At 41.1% G+C, this 15,423-nt stretch overlaps 1 protein-coding gene across 2 annotated transcripts in view; it reads left to right on the top strand.

Annotated features, from left to right (window-relative positions):
- The window catches only part of EXOSC2 (exosome component 2), a 491,325-nt gene that overhangs the window by 66,048 nt on the left and 409,854 nt on the right, over positions 1–15,423 (top strand). The window lies entirely within an intron of this gene.

Here is a 15,423-nt window from a genome sequence, read left to right as displayed (position 1 = left end):
ATACTGAAAAATGATCTAATCTCTTCCTGGCTATGTACCTGCTCTATAACCTAATCTCTTCCTTCTTATATTATAACTAAATTCCTATGCTTTTTACTACTAGTGACTGATGATACTTTCTCCATATTTATTATTTTTTTTCTTTCATCAGTTGTTGATACTGGTGCAGCAATGCTGATTAATTCATCTCCGTTTTTGCCACTCTGAATTCATCTGGCAACCAACTAAATTTCTGCTTTTATGTATATGTTCTGTATATGTTACTGTAATCAAACCAACTAAATTCCTGACTATATATATACATATATATATTCTGTATATATTACTGTAACCACTATGTGTAACTGTTTCTGCTTCTGTACCAATTAATGTTTAATTTTTTTTCTGCTTCTGTGTTCTTGTCGGAACTTTTCTCCCTGGGTCTCCACTGAAAATGAGCTCTTTTAGGCCCAGTGGACTTTCCCAGTAAACAAATGCAATAAATAAATAACTGAATAAATAAATAAATTCCTCAACCATTCTCTAAATGCAAAACTCCATTCCTGCCTGATAAATGTAAAACCGCCTTTCTTCTGCCTAAACTCAAATTCAGCAATCACTCCCTAAACCTAAATTCCCCTCCAGATTGCTGCCTAAGGACTTAATGTAAACTGCCACCCTCTTCCACTCCTTCCCCACAGATTCTGCACTTACTTGACTCAAGCTAATGTGTTCTGGAAAGATGAGGCAACTCCACTCTGTCTGGACAACTGCCACACATTGCCTGAATATGTTGCTCATATCTGAGCTCAGTCAGCAGCCCATGCAAGCTGCAATATGTTTGAGCCAGTGACTGCAAGGCTCTGGTCTCTGAGCAACCAAGACTTTTAATAGACCCCCTGTTCCAGTCAACCCTCTCTTCAGGACCTGATGCAGTTCTACTCTGTTAGAATTGCTAGCTGTGCAGGGGTTCTCTCATTTGCAGTTTTTGAACTTCTGTGGTGGTGTGATTTTCTATTTCTTTTGTCTGCATTTTTTAGCATTTGGTTTGGTCTTTAACCTGTGCTCACGTTCTCACCCTTGAGCATTATTCATGATAGCTGTTTTGTGCTTCTTGGGTGTAGTTTAAGCATGGATAAGAGAAACTTGAAGGAGTTTAGAAAGTGTAATTGCAGGGTACAATCACCTGCCCCACACGCACAACAGGTGCGTACATGTCATGTGTTTGTGTTCGAGCCACCTACGATTAAAGATAAATGCAGTAGACTAGAACTGGAAAACAAATAAAGGTTGTTCTTACTTTGGATAATATTTCTTTCTCAGGGATTCCCCGTCTCCTAGATTGTCTGATGTAGTTATTGTTCCTGTTAATGGAAATTTGTTTGTGAAAAAGAGTATTTTGGTGCTCAGCCTTCCAGTAAGCCTAAAACTGCAGGGACATTGTATTTGGGAGTTGCTCATATGGCTGTGATGGTGTCTAAAGACTCCCAGTACCCCATACATCCATTCATGCAGTGTTATTTGTTATTTCTGAGCCTAGGCTTTTACCCCCCCCCCCCCACAACCCTGTTTCTCATTCCTGCAGGTCTGTCCACTTCCATACCGCATTTTTCCTGACTTAGATTACAAAAAAGATGTGACAAGTTTCATTGACTATACAGCATGTATGGTCTCAGACCCCAACCACCACTAACATCCGAGTAAGCAGAATGCTTACGCTGACCAGTTTTTCTGCCACCTATGCAAGACTGTCATTAGCAGGCCCCAGTCAGGCACCAGCTTTGATGAGACCTTCAGTAGACTCTGTATTTTTTTGTTTTTTTTTTGGGGGGATCATCATCCATGGACCTATATTAATCTGCTTTACCCCAGTTTTTTTGGGGTCACTGCTTCAGGTCTTGACTGTTTTTGATGCTGGTTATGCAGGAAACAATGTCATTGCCTTTGGAATATAGAGATCCTGTAGCATCAGGACTGGAGATGATTTTTTTTTGACGTGAGTCAGTTCTGACTACTTCAGGGTTGACCATCCTGTCCTTGAGGTCTGCCTTCATGCCCTCAGTGTGGAAGCCCTCAACCCTGATGTAGTATTTCCTTTTATAAAGAGGCCTGAGAGGATTCTCCAGCCTCCTAAGGACTGAATGTGTTGGGCACTGACTCATGAAGTGGACTCTATTGTTGCTGCTGCTTAAATAAGTCTCATACCCCTTGGAGCTGCTTTGTTTGTCTGCTGTATAAGGAATATCAAGTGTTGGACATATGCTACTCTTCTAGAGGGATCTGTTTGATGAAACAAATCATTCTGTAGATAAAGTACCAGAGGGTCTTAAAGACCAAATTTAAATATCAAATGTCAAACCTCGCTGCTGTCTCCATCCTAAACCTGGACCTGTCAGATAATGCCACAGATGGTTCAACAAGTGTGGCAGGCACTGATCTTGCTGCAAATCGACATGCTCTTAGGTTTGTTGTACAGATTCTGCCCACTACACTAAAACCACATTTGTCAATGCCTGTTTTGATGGACCTTTGCTTCTGTCCCTACAGAAAAGCTAAATTAGAGAAACAATTATAAGAAGGTGGTAAAGCTGTCACAGATCTTGGTGTTAATAATGCAATTTCTCATGAACGCAGTGAAGTTCTTGTCAGCTTGGCTTCAGGCATGGGTAATAACACATCATTAACAAAGGTCTTGGAAAGGGTTTCAGGGGTCACAGAGCTGGTCATCTCAGAGGTAACCAGAATAAGCAATACAGTCAGGGTTCAAATCAACTGTTAGCAGGGACTCCTCACTTGGCTCTCTGAAATCTTACCCATCTATGCCACCCTGCAAAGCAGTAGGGTGTTAGCTGCCTCTTCACTTTCTGTGGGAGGCCATCATACAAGACAAGGAGGGTGAAGACTGTCATATCCATAGTCAATACAATACCTTTTCGCATTCTTCCTCCGCCACAGTACCTTCTCCTACCAGAAATCTCTGTGGCAGGAATGGAGCCCATAAACCTTATCCACAAAAGAGGTATCCAAGAGATTGCACCAGGCCAACAAGTTGTGTTTTACTCAAGTTTTTTTTTTTTTTTTTTTTGAGTATTAAAGAAAACATGTGACAACCTTGTTTATCCTAGACCTCAGCAGACTAAACCAATTTGTTTGAAAGTAGTCCTTCTGCATGGTGACAGTGCACTTCATCCTTTGTCTGTCAAAAGGTGTCTGTACATACCGTTTGAAACGCTAGGATGCATGCCTTCACCCTTATACTTTGTTTTATTAACTGCCATGGAGCACAGATCCAGATAGTCCATTTTCAGGTTCAGCCCAGGCAAGACAATACAAACATAAGAATTTAATAAAATACAAGTTTAGCAAAGATGAATTTTTCCATGAAAGGATCTGTATGTTTGGGTGTTGTATTGTACTTGGTTGCATGTATGAAAACATTGTTATTTGATGCCCTCTTCTAAATGGCTTCTATCAGCACATCAGAGTAGCTCAGGAATCAAGGGTCAAGACTCTACTGTTTAAGCTTACCTCTGCCTCCAGGGAGTGCATGCCTGTGATGACAGTGCATCTAAGACGGAAGGGTGTTTAGGTATTGCCTTAACTGGATGACTGACTTCTTTTTGGCAGCTCCAACTGTGGATGGTGTCATAGCCTTGAGGGAGTCTATTATGAGTGTTTCTGCTGTTAGGTTGGGAGTGGCATTTTGAGGAACAGACAGTGCAGTCCAAGAAGCATGGTTGCAGGATGTGGCTAGTGTAAATGTTCTGGAGATGTGTGCAGTCATTCTAAGGTTGCACACCTTTCAGAACTTCCTCTGCCAAGGTGCCATTGCTATTCACAGGGACAACAAAGCTGTGAATTGTATATTAACAATCAGAGGGCACCCATTCCTTTCTCCTTTATCAGGAAGCCACAAAGATGTAGGAAAGGGTTTTGTCAGTCAGTCATCTTCTCTTAGCAAGCTACATTTGATCAAAGCCATGTCTTTAGTGTATTTTCTCAGTCTTTGCCTCATGAATGGCCTCTTGGTCTGTTGATAGCACAGAAAGTATTCTTTCACAGGGGTAAGCCCTGCTGTGACCTGTTTATGTTCTTGACCAACACAGAGTGCAGCACCTTACTTTCCTTTATTCTTCCCTTGGGAGGCAGTCTAAAAGAGGCAGTCGTCCAGAACTGCCATGTGGATCTCTCTCATGCTTTTCCCATTTCTTCTTCTTCCCAAATTTCTAGAGAAGGACAAGTTATCCATACCTAAGTGAACCTAATAGCTGCTTTCTGTCCTCCGTGTATATAGTTCCCTCCACTTTTGTCTCATCTTCTGGATCAGCTTCTCCATCTGAAATATTCTAGAGCCTTTTGTCTCACCAGTCCAGTAAACCTTGCCTAGACATTAAGTTAGACACATGGTCCCTTGTTATTAGTACATGTAGAGAACTTAGAAAGGGTGGTCTAGATATTAACTTCTGCCCAGAAGCCTGGCATTAGAGTAAGTGAATGTGTTTGTATCTGTGAGATGCTTTTATGAAACCTGTTATTAGTATACTAATTGTGTGTGTGGATGCGCATTTATTTATTGGTAACCTGGTAGGGGAGCTGTTCCAAACACCCTTTTCAGTCTTCAACTAAAAGTACAGAAACAAAAGTAAACAAGATGAATATTCAGTATGCATGCAGTACATAAAAACAAATGCAAAATCAAATGTTTTTTAAAGTGCCTTGGAAGAAATAAGTATTTGTTGCAGACCTTATTGCTTCTTCGAGAGTCTCATGTACAGAGAAACTGCGTGCATCAGATTTTTTGATTTGAGCTTGAATTTCTTCTCTTGTCAGAGTTCATTTAGGAACTAAGTCCATGTCTCTGGCCTTTTTGAAAATTTTAAAACCTTTTTGTTTCATACTTTTCTTCTGCACCTTCCTTTCAAGCATCCAGTCCCAAATTAAGGTTTCTATTTTGCATTGGAGAACCTGTTTCAGAACAGTGGTATCTTCTGTGAGATGTACGCATCTTTCCAAACCAATCTGTTTAATGTTGCAGAAGGAGGGTTAGATCTTTGGATTGAGTATTTCTGAAACAGTTTGTGTGTGATGAGTGTAATATTCTCCTCACATTCATCTCTTGGTGCATAGTCTTATTAGTTGTGTAGTTTTGTTCTTAGTGGATGTCAGTGTCCTGGCCTAATGGTTTTGCAGATCTTTTTTAGAGGGATGCAGAATTGCCCTTTTGTTAAAAGGTGGGCATTTTAACAAGTTGTATAAGCTGGCTGGATGGGGTTGCAAGTTTGCAAATTGTAATTATTGCTGTTTGAATATTTTTTGTTTTGTCACTGTAGTGGAAAGTAGTTGGTGAGAGACTATCTATATATATATATATATATATATATATATATATATATATATATATATATATTTTTTTTTTTTAAGAATTATTGCATTCCTAGCTATGGCAATACAAGCAGTGGGTGTGAGAAGATAAGTGCTGTAGCAGGGTTTTGTTGATAATGTCATCTGCCTTTTTTGTCCGTTATCTCAGCTGGAGTGCCTTCTGTGTGGAGTCTGCATGTCCTCCCCGTGGTCGAGTGGCATTCGAAAGACATGTGTGAATGGGCGTGCCTTCGTTGAAGGTTGGGAGTTGGGCTGGCAACTCGGCACCATAAAAATCTACTTCCAGCCATTAGCAGACTGGAGTTCCTCTGTGGTGACCCCTAACTGGGAAAAACTGAATGAAAAACAACAACATATAAACTGGGTTGTAAAGCTTGTGTAGAATTCTTAAAATCATAATGCTAGATTTTAAGGTATTGATGAGAAGTCTGCTGCTGGTGCAGTTGCACAGCATTGTAAAGTTGCATTGCGTTGTTTTTGCTGGGGGGTAGGTATGTTTTTAGAGGATTCTAGGAAAAAGGAGGTAATCTGTCTACATGATTATATTTAGTTGAGAAAGGGCAAGGTGGAAACTCATAATAAAATAACAGAGGCCCGATAATGGATCACTGTGGAACATGACTGGAATAGCAGTTATTTAGGTATACCTGAAGGTTATGATTGACCTTCTCAAACACTCTGGTCGTATCCATGAACAGGCCGCCTACTAATTTAGATTTATTTGTATTGTTCCATTATATTGTTCCATATATCATCACTGCCTGCATACAGGGCAGTCAAGATTAAGAAAGGATTGGGGAATGTGAGTTTGTCACTGAATAGCCCATGTTTGTTAATATCTTCAGAAATGTGCTTATAGATAAGAGTTTCATATGTTTTGTGAGAGGTCATAAGTTGGCCAGTGTTCTGTAATTTTTGCATCCTGTGAGGTAAGGAGTTTAATTTGAGGGATAATAACTGCATGATTGAATAATTTTGTAAATATTTCAGTATCAAGTGAAAGGTTAAATATATGTGTTTAGGGAGCAGGTGTATGAGTGGCTACCATTTTGAGAACTTTGGGTTGCAATTTTGAAAAGTTTGCACTGCTTTTAGAGGTTTAGTATGGTTCTTTTTGTAATTTGTCTGAATTAAAAAGTCTGGTTAGTGTTTTGGTAATATACTCGAGTTAATTTAAGAAGGATGAGTCACCCTGTTGGATCCCCAGGACAGAAGAAGGATCAAGATATTAGGTACATGTAAATGTTGAAACAGAACCTCTGTAAAATTAGCACATAGAATTATAAGAAAGGGGAGAGAGTCAGATAAGTATCCTGGCATAACATCTCCGTGGTAAAGAAATATCAAGACAGAAATATGTTTGTGGGATCATGTTGTCACTCCCAGAACATAGGGACCATTTCCATCACACATAGTGAGGTAGATTTGTGGTTTGCTCATACAGCCAATGTGCCTGTGACAAAGGGGATCAATACAAGTCCATTTACATTTATTAAAACTGTTACCCTCATGCTAGCACTCTGAGCTTGTGATTAGCAGGTGTTTACAAAAGAAAAATGTAAGTTTGAGTAACACTTAGTCGGTAGAAAAAATGGTAAACAAGAAGTCTGCACACCAGAGAGTTACAGAATAAGCTTGGACCCACAGCAGATGCTTTTCATGAGATTCTAAAAGAAAGAAACTATGTACTAAAGTGACAGAAGTCTTTTTTTTTTAATTATGCCTTACTATAATCAGAATTACAACATAACTTTAAAAGGAACGTTTTTGAAAGTATTTATTTATTTGATTTATTAACCGGTTAAAGTAGTAAGTGGTTATCACCATTAGTTATAGTGCCAAAAGACTAAATGGCATGCAGATAATTGATTTCAGATTTTTATTGTCAACTCCTGTACCTGTATCCTAACTTAGCACTTGATGTTTACCCTAGGCCATGGATGGACATCTAATTGAATAATTAGGGGTTGCCAAATTCAACTGCATTGATTCTCTTACACAGACACACAAGGGAGCAGACTCTGTTACTGGTAACAGACCTGTCTTATTACAAGTCTTGGACAAAAACACTTAATAGTACATTATTCTGCAGTCTTATATTTCAAAACAAATTTAATAGACTGTTATCTGATGCACATCCTGCTTTGAGTAGGCCAGAAGCACCCACTGTTGTCTGTAACATTTTCAACAAACTTAATGAGGTCTACTAACAGGGTTAGTAAAAGCATCTGACTGTGTTTATCACCCACCTGCTTCTACAGCAGCTCACTACCTGTGAGCTGTGGACTAGAACTGTTGACAGAATCAGTAGTTCTTTCCCCTATATCTTACAGGATACTTTTAAATAAAACAGTCAGTTGGAGTGTGTTGCCAAATGCTTAATGATTGGACCCTTTCTGTGTATTTTGTTAATGCCTTACATATGCAAAACAATAATGTCAAAGGCAGTTATATATAAAGATGTTCTTGCTCTGTACTGATTTGGCAACTTGGCCTCTACGTTTTTATTTCTGTTTTGATTTTGCCTGTCCTGTATCCACCAATGGCTTACTGGAAAATGCATTGAAATAAACTTTTTGGAGACTTGAAAGTATGCTGTTTGTTTCACCAGCCTGATAAGTCCAAAGCAACTGTTATGTTATTAAAAGCATTTAAGTAATCCTCTATGTTTGAAGGACCCCACTCTGTCCTTTTCCTTTCATGTAAAGAAACCCGAAGAAAAGCCACTAGAAATGCTTGGGTATTGCTGCATAATGTCCTTGCATTTAGCAGCCAAAATCAGAAGAGCTCTTGCTCTTGTTCCTGACTGAATATCAGACATACCTCTCAACTTATTGGTACAAGAAATCTGGACAAAGCCAGAAATAACTGGTGGGGGTGGGGGGGCAAGGGCCCAAAGATAGGGACAGATTTTAATTATTGGCATTGTAAACTTAGAAAGTTGCTGGGTTAATAGGTTTTGTTAGCGTGCATTTTCTGAAGTATATGAAGTCTTGAAACTCAAATATGTGTCGTCATTTAGTGAATTCAGTCCTCAGTGACTTCCCAAAAAAGCACACCTGTTAAGAGGAACAGAGCAAAAATATGAGGCAAAAATCTGGACTTTCTGTGAAAATCTGGATGTTTGAGAGCTATGATATGAGGAATGTTAAAAATGCTAACTTTACCTTAGTAATATGCTTGAAAAGTTAGGTGACAAACTGTTTTATCAGAAACACGCATACCTAATATCTAAATGCTTCACTTGTCCAAGATCTGCACAGTTTATTTCTCACAGTTTGATAACTGCTGCTACCTGAGCTGTTCAGACATCATATTGTAGAGTTGCGATTCTTTCTTTGGTTTTGTTTGCATTATGAGGTATTATGACAGGTATGTTGTCATTGAAGAAGGCTATTATAAATTAGGACATTAGAATATTCTCATTTTGCCATGTTCTCTGCCACAAGTTACCCATATTGTAATTTTGCAGGTGTGGTCTCCATTTCATTTGACTTGCTGCAAATGTGAAGCCTTTTAGGGAATCTACAACAGTCAAAAGTAAATGAACAAAATGGGTAAATTGTTAAACTGGAAAGTTTGCACTTACTGTAACCATATTTCCTCATCACAAACTAGGAGCACTTTCACTTTAATTAAACAGGGTCACACGTTATGTATGAAGCTTGCAGAGACTGTAGCTCAGCATCTGCTTATTTTCAGTTAAGAACCTTGGACTAATCCACATTTCATTGCCTTTTGAATTGTACTGGAAAGATATGCCCCTTTGTCTGCCCAGTCATTCTTTGTACTATGGCTAAAAAATAAACTGTTTCACTATCTTAGTTGAGCATGATGACAGCTTACTTTAGTTACATACCTGATTTCTAGGTGGTACTGAATTTTTATAGTCAGTATGTCCTCCAAAACAAAGTCCACCGGATGTTTAATAAGTTTAGTATTCATTTATAACCATGAGTTGCTAGATTTGTAAATGCTAATCCTTTCACTGTAGTGGTCCCGTTTATTTAACTATGTAAGCATCTGCTTTAAGATCAGCAGTTCAGTTTTTTTTTTATTGGATTTATTCATTTACACTATAATCTAAAACATTCGTCCAAGTATCTCTACCACAGATTCAGTAACATATCCATGAGGAGTCAGCTTTTTGGCCTTTTAAGTTCTTTTAGAAAAGTATACAGTAACTCATCAAAGCTCAGGGGAATGCAGACAGTAGTAATATGGAATAATAGAAATAAAGGCAGAAAGCAGTTTGAAATTTTCATAAGAGTCATAAGGCAAGTAAGCATGAAAACATTGAAAAGGTGGAGTAGACATGGGATATTGGTCCTATGTTGAGATTCATTACCAGCAAAAAGTAAAACGCTGCTGCCCTTTATATGGATGATAATTGAAACTTAATTTAAAATACCGCTTTTAGATGTTCATCGTGTTTCACTGTTGCAGTCATGACTGTAGGATTCTCCCTTGCCGGCAGGCAGTCCTCGGTCGGCCAGAATCCCAAAGTCTGGGTCCGGCGTCGGCTATTCAGCCATGCTCCCTGACGTCAGAGCGCCAGGAGTACAAAGCTGACAGCCGACGCCATGTTCTCCAGTCTTTCTTGCCGTGCGGTGATAGCAGTTCGCAAGTGCCGGTCGGCTGATTCCTGACCATCTTTTCTGAACAAACTTCAGTCTGAAGACTTTCTTCTCCTACTCAAAGCTAAGTACCCCGTTGGGGAAACTTTTTTCTTGCTCCAGTCCGATGTCAGAAAAAGTTAATAATTGTATTTCATGTGGGAAGCAAATACCTCATAAGGATTTTCATTCTTACTGTATTCCTTGCTTAGGCCCTGACCACGACGTAGCTAGTTGTCGGTTTTGTGCTAGATTCAATCAATGTACAATTAAACGAAGGTACGATTTTGCATTTCATTACTTGGTGGTTTTAATTACAAAATGTCGTCTGATACGGTTCCGGCTACTGGAGTTCACAAACGACGCAAGGACAAAGACAGGACTCCGAGGTCCAAATCAGACGATATCGTACAAGCAGAGCCAGCTTCAGGTTCGGCCGTCGTCAGTGGGCTTTGCAGCCCCTGTCGTCGGCCATTTCGGAACCGATGGCCGAAACGGACTCCCACGAGGAGCCAACTAGGCCTTTGAATATTTCTGTTGTAGGACCTTCGGACAATGCTCCTTCGGATGGGTCCGGAGCCGCTGTGCAGGTACCTGCTTCCGAAGGGGTTTTCAGGCCTACTCAGCTTCTAATAAAGGCAAAGCCAAAAGCAAAGACTCCTTCCAAATCAAAGACTTCAACTTTCAAAACCTTGGCAACTTTAACTCGGCTATCTGCAAGGAGATTCCTGCAGGCTTTGGTTTACATGGCCTCCTGCATTTTAGTTCTGTAGACTCCTCATCTGTGTGAGGGTGTAGACATCATGGAAACAAGAGTGGTAGTTAACAAAAAAAAAAAAAAAAGTTTGGGATCTACTGTCAGAAAATATAGAAAGAATGTAAGAGAGAAAAGAACTATTTTGAGTAAGTGTGTTGTCCATCTTAGTTTAATAATGGATTTTGATTTGTGGAGGATTAGCCCTCAGTCGGTCTGATTTAACAAAGTCTTGGGACCTGCATCGGTTGCTGTCTCTTCTTCCATGATGTCAGGTAGTCAGGGGTATAAAACATGCAGCCGACACCATTACATCAGTCTTTCTTGCCGTGCGGTACTCGAAGCAGATCACAAGTGCCGGTTGGCTCGACTCCTGAAATTTTTGTTTTCGAGTTTCAGAACCGAAGTCTTCAACTAAAAGCTAAGTACCCTGTTGGGAAAACTTTTTCTTGCTGTAAACCCATGTCAGTAAAAGTAAATACTTGCATTTCTTGTGGAAAGCAAATACCTCATAAAGATTTTCATTCGTACTGTATTCCTTGCCTAGGCCCGGATCACGACGTACCTCGCTGTCGGTTTTGTGCCTTATTTAAACAACGAACTATCCGACGTCGGTATATTTTCGCTTTTAAATATTTTGGTGCTCGGTTCAATTATCCAGATATGTCCTCGGTAAGCCATCCGACTACCGATATTCCGAAAAAACGCAAAGATAAAGACAGAGACAGGCCGCCTAGGTCCAAACCTGCCAACGACGCTTCTCTTAAGCCAGTCGCCAGTTCGCCGGTACTCAGTGAGGTGCTTTTGCAGCCCCTGATACCCAGTACTTCAGATTCGCAGGCCTCTACTGAGACCCATTCGGAGTCCGGTATGCCGCGAGATGCTTCAACTGTAAAACCGTTGTGCAGGCACCGGCTTCTGAGGGCGTATTCAGGCCTACTGACTTGCATATTAAACCGATGCCATCTTCTTCTTCAAGGCCTAAAACTCGAACCATGCCTAGAATGCATGGTCAGGCCTCTATGCCTAAAAAACAAATGATAAGAATGGCTGAAGACCTTATTACTCTAATCAGGGGAAGCCAACCTTCCCCCTTTAAGAGACCTAGGACTGAGTTTGCTTATGATACTTCTGACCATGCTTCTGATATTTCTGTTTCCTCTGATGACCAGGATTTACCCTTATCTACCTATGAGGATTCTGATGCTGAAGACTCTATTCCGTCTGCTTCTCCCCCAGAGGATTTCTCTTTTGGTGAAACCTTGCATACTCTTAGGGAGCATTTTCGATGGGAAAGTCAGGATTTCTCTAAAAAGAGGCTTAGAGATTTCTTACTCCTGCCCCAGCACAGGCCTTTAGCTATCCCTTCTATGTTAGACATTGTTGATGATGCCTTTTCGGAATCTAGCTTGGCCCCTGACTGTTTACCTCCTGCTCCCAGAAAACCTGATAGATATTACAGGGTTCCTGACTCACAAGTTCCTTTTCAAAAATCCTACTGCGGATCCTGAGATCATTTCACAGGGACTTAAGGGTATTAAAGCTACTACTGCCAAAAATCCTACCCCTTCTGATAGAGACTCCAGGGCGCTGGATAGTTTGGGTAAGAAGGTATACACTTCTGCAACTTTGGCCATTAGGGCCTTAAACTGCCAGTTTCATATGTTAAAGTATCAGCAACATATTATTGAATTGCTTAAACAGAAAATGATGTTGATTCCTGATTGTGCTGAAAATAAGGATTTACAGGATTTAATCCATTCTGCTGAACAGGTTGGAAAACATACTTTGCAATGTGGTTTTGATTCACTAGAGGCATCTTGCAGGGCTGCTGTCACTGGGTCTGTACTTAGAAGGCATGCTTGGCTTAAGGAGCAATCCTTGCCAGATCATGTTAAAGCTAAATTACTGGATGCTCCCTTAAATCAGGACCACCTGTTTGGCAACAAGGCAGAAGAAGGTCTTAAAAAGATGGAGGAAAAAGCTAAATCTATGCAAACCGTTAAAGATTTCTTACAAGTACAGCCTCCAAGATTTAGTAGGCATTGGCCTTCTAAGAATTGTTCCTTTCCTGCCTCTTCCAGGCCTTCTCAGTCCAAACCCAGATCCAGCAGAACACCCAGGCTTCAGTCCCAGGGTACGCACAGGACTAAACAGTGGGGGGCCCCACTTCCAAATCTGGGAGTAGTAAACCCCCCCCATGGTAAACTGTCTCAATGACTTAACTTTAAAACTTCCAAGCACTTCTCAACTGACTGCCCCTTTGGGGGGAAAGATTGCTCTACATGCAAAAAACTGGGAACTCGTTACCCAGGACAAATGGGTTTTAAATAGTGTCCCAGGGATACAGATTTCACTTCCACACGTTACCAACCCCAAACGGTTGGCCAGATCTACTCCCAAACCAGTGGGCAGAGGCTCAAAAGCAAGTACTCTCTCTCTCTTAAGCATAAAGGCTATTCAAACTGTACCAGAAGAGGAAAAGGGACAATGCTTCTACTCGAGACTTTTCCTGGTACCCAGAAAAGACAATTCACGGCGTCCTATCCTGGACCTGTCTACTTTAAACACCTTTTTGTTGATTCCAAAATTCAAGATGCTAACTCTTCACCAGTTGCTTCCTATGCTAGGCAACACTCGATTTAAAGGAAGCATACCTGAACATCCCAATCAGGGAATCTTGCAGAAGATACCTATGCTTCAAAGCAGGCTACACGCACCATCAGTTCTCTGCGCTGTCCTTTGGCTTATCTACTGCACCCAGGATATTCACAAAGTGCCTATCTCCAGTCATTGCATTTTGCAGGCAAAGAAATATTCAAATATACCCATACCTGGACGATTGTCTAATTCGGGCAGAAAGCCAGGACAGACACAAATTGTAGTCATGGTAGCAAGCTTGAATACAACTTCCCAGATGGCTTTCCTCATGCCAGAGAAACAATTTCATTTGACAACGTACTTCAAACTAGTGGCCACAAAAACCCTGCTATCTGCAAGGCAAATACTGCAAGCCTTGGGGTTCATGGCCTCCTGCATTCTTCTAGGAAACTACAATGGTATCTAAAAAGCCTGTGTTGTCAACATTCTCAGGACCTAGAAGCAATGATTCCTATCATACCGTGCCTAGGGTTAGAGTTCCTTTGGTGGGCAGATGCCTGCCACCAAAACAAGGGACTGCAATTAACTCTACCCCCTACCGCCCAAACCCTAACAACAGACGTATCAGACTATGCATGGGGGGCTCACCTGGCAGGGAAGGGCATTCAGGGCAAATGAAACTCCAGTCAAATGCACCTGCATATCAATCAAAAAGAAATGTTAGCTGTACAGAGTGCTCTGACAGCCTTCAAGGACCACATTCTTCCAGGACAATTAATGGTAAAGACGGACAACACCACTGTTATGTGATGCATAAAAAAGAAGGGGGGTACCCATTCTTACCCCCTCTGCAGACTAGCCATGGCACTGTGGAACACAGCCTTGAGCTACCAAGTACATCTACAAGCTCATTTCCTGCCAGGAAAACTAAATACACTGGCAGATGAACTAAGCAGAAACCTCATGGACCCACATGAATGGAAACTGGAACCAAAGACTTTCAACATGTTGACAAACAAATGGGGGAGCCCGGATATAGACCTGTTTGCCTCCCCCCAGAACTACCAATTAGACAAATTTTGCACAAGGACTCCCCACAAACAAGCTTGGAAAGTGGATGCTCTGTCCTTCAGCTGGAAAAACCTATTAGTTTATGTCTTTCCTCCTCTGCCTCTCCTCTCCAAAGTACTACTAAAGATCAAACAGGACAAACCAAGGACGATATTTATTGCACCAGACTGACCACACCAACACTGGTACCCCCTCTTACGCAGCGTGTCACTGTTAGCCCCACGGCACTTGCCTCAGACCCCTACCCTATTGTCTCAGCAGGAGACCCAGATTCTGCACCCTCAGCTTCAAACCCTGAACCTAGCAGCCTGGCTAATTACCTAATTTCTCCTTTATCATCCGTCATTAAACCAGTGATGGATATCATTTTAGAGGCTAGGAGGCCTAGTACTAAAAAAATCTTATGCTGAAAAATGGAAAAGATTCTGTGATTGGAACCAGTCTCAAGGGATGAGCACAGCAGCGCCCAATTTACCTCAGATTTTACAATACTTAACTGAGATGCTTCACAAGGTCCTTTCTTTTTCCTCCTTCAAAATTCATGCCTCAGCCATTTCAGCTCATTATAACACAGAACCTCCCTTCTTCTCTCATCCACTGCTCAATCAGTTCCTCAGAGGGACCAACATTTTAAGACCACCCAGGAGAGCCCCAACTCCAACCTGGGACCTTAACTTTGTATTGAAGAAACTCACTCTTCCTCCTTTCAAGCCAGCTGCTAGTGCAGATTTAAAATTCCTTTCTTGGAAAACAGCCTTCTTTTTGGCAATAACTTCAGCAAGAAGGGTATCTGACTTACAGGCCCTTATGGCAGTGGAGCCTTTCATCATCTTTCATGCGGACAGGGTGTCCCTCAGAACCAATCCCTCCTTCATGCCCAAGGTGGTATCCAGTGTGGCTCTTAATCAGTCTTTTCATTTGCCAACTTCTTTCCTAATCCACAGAACTAAGGGGAACGTTTACTGCACTCCTTAGATGTGCACAGACAACTTAGATTTTACTTGGACAGGACTAAACCTC

The sequence above is a fragment of the Protopterus annectens genome, chromosome 16.part0, assembly GCF_019279795.1.
Source record: "Protopterus annectens isolate FY-2018-M chromosome 16.part0, PAN1.0, whole genome shotgun sequence".
NCBI lineage: Eukaryota > Metazoa > Chordata > Ceratodontiformes > Protopteridae > Protopterus > Protopterus annectens.
Note: the sequence above shows the minus strand (reverse complement) of the source record. Positions and strands in the feature narration are given on the sequence as shown.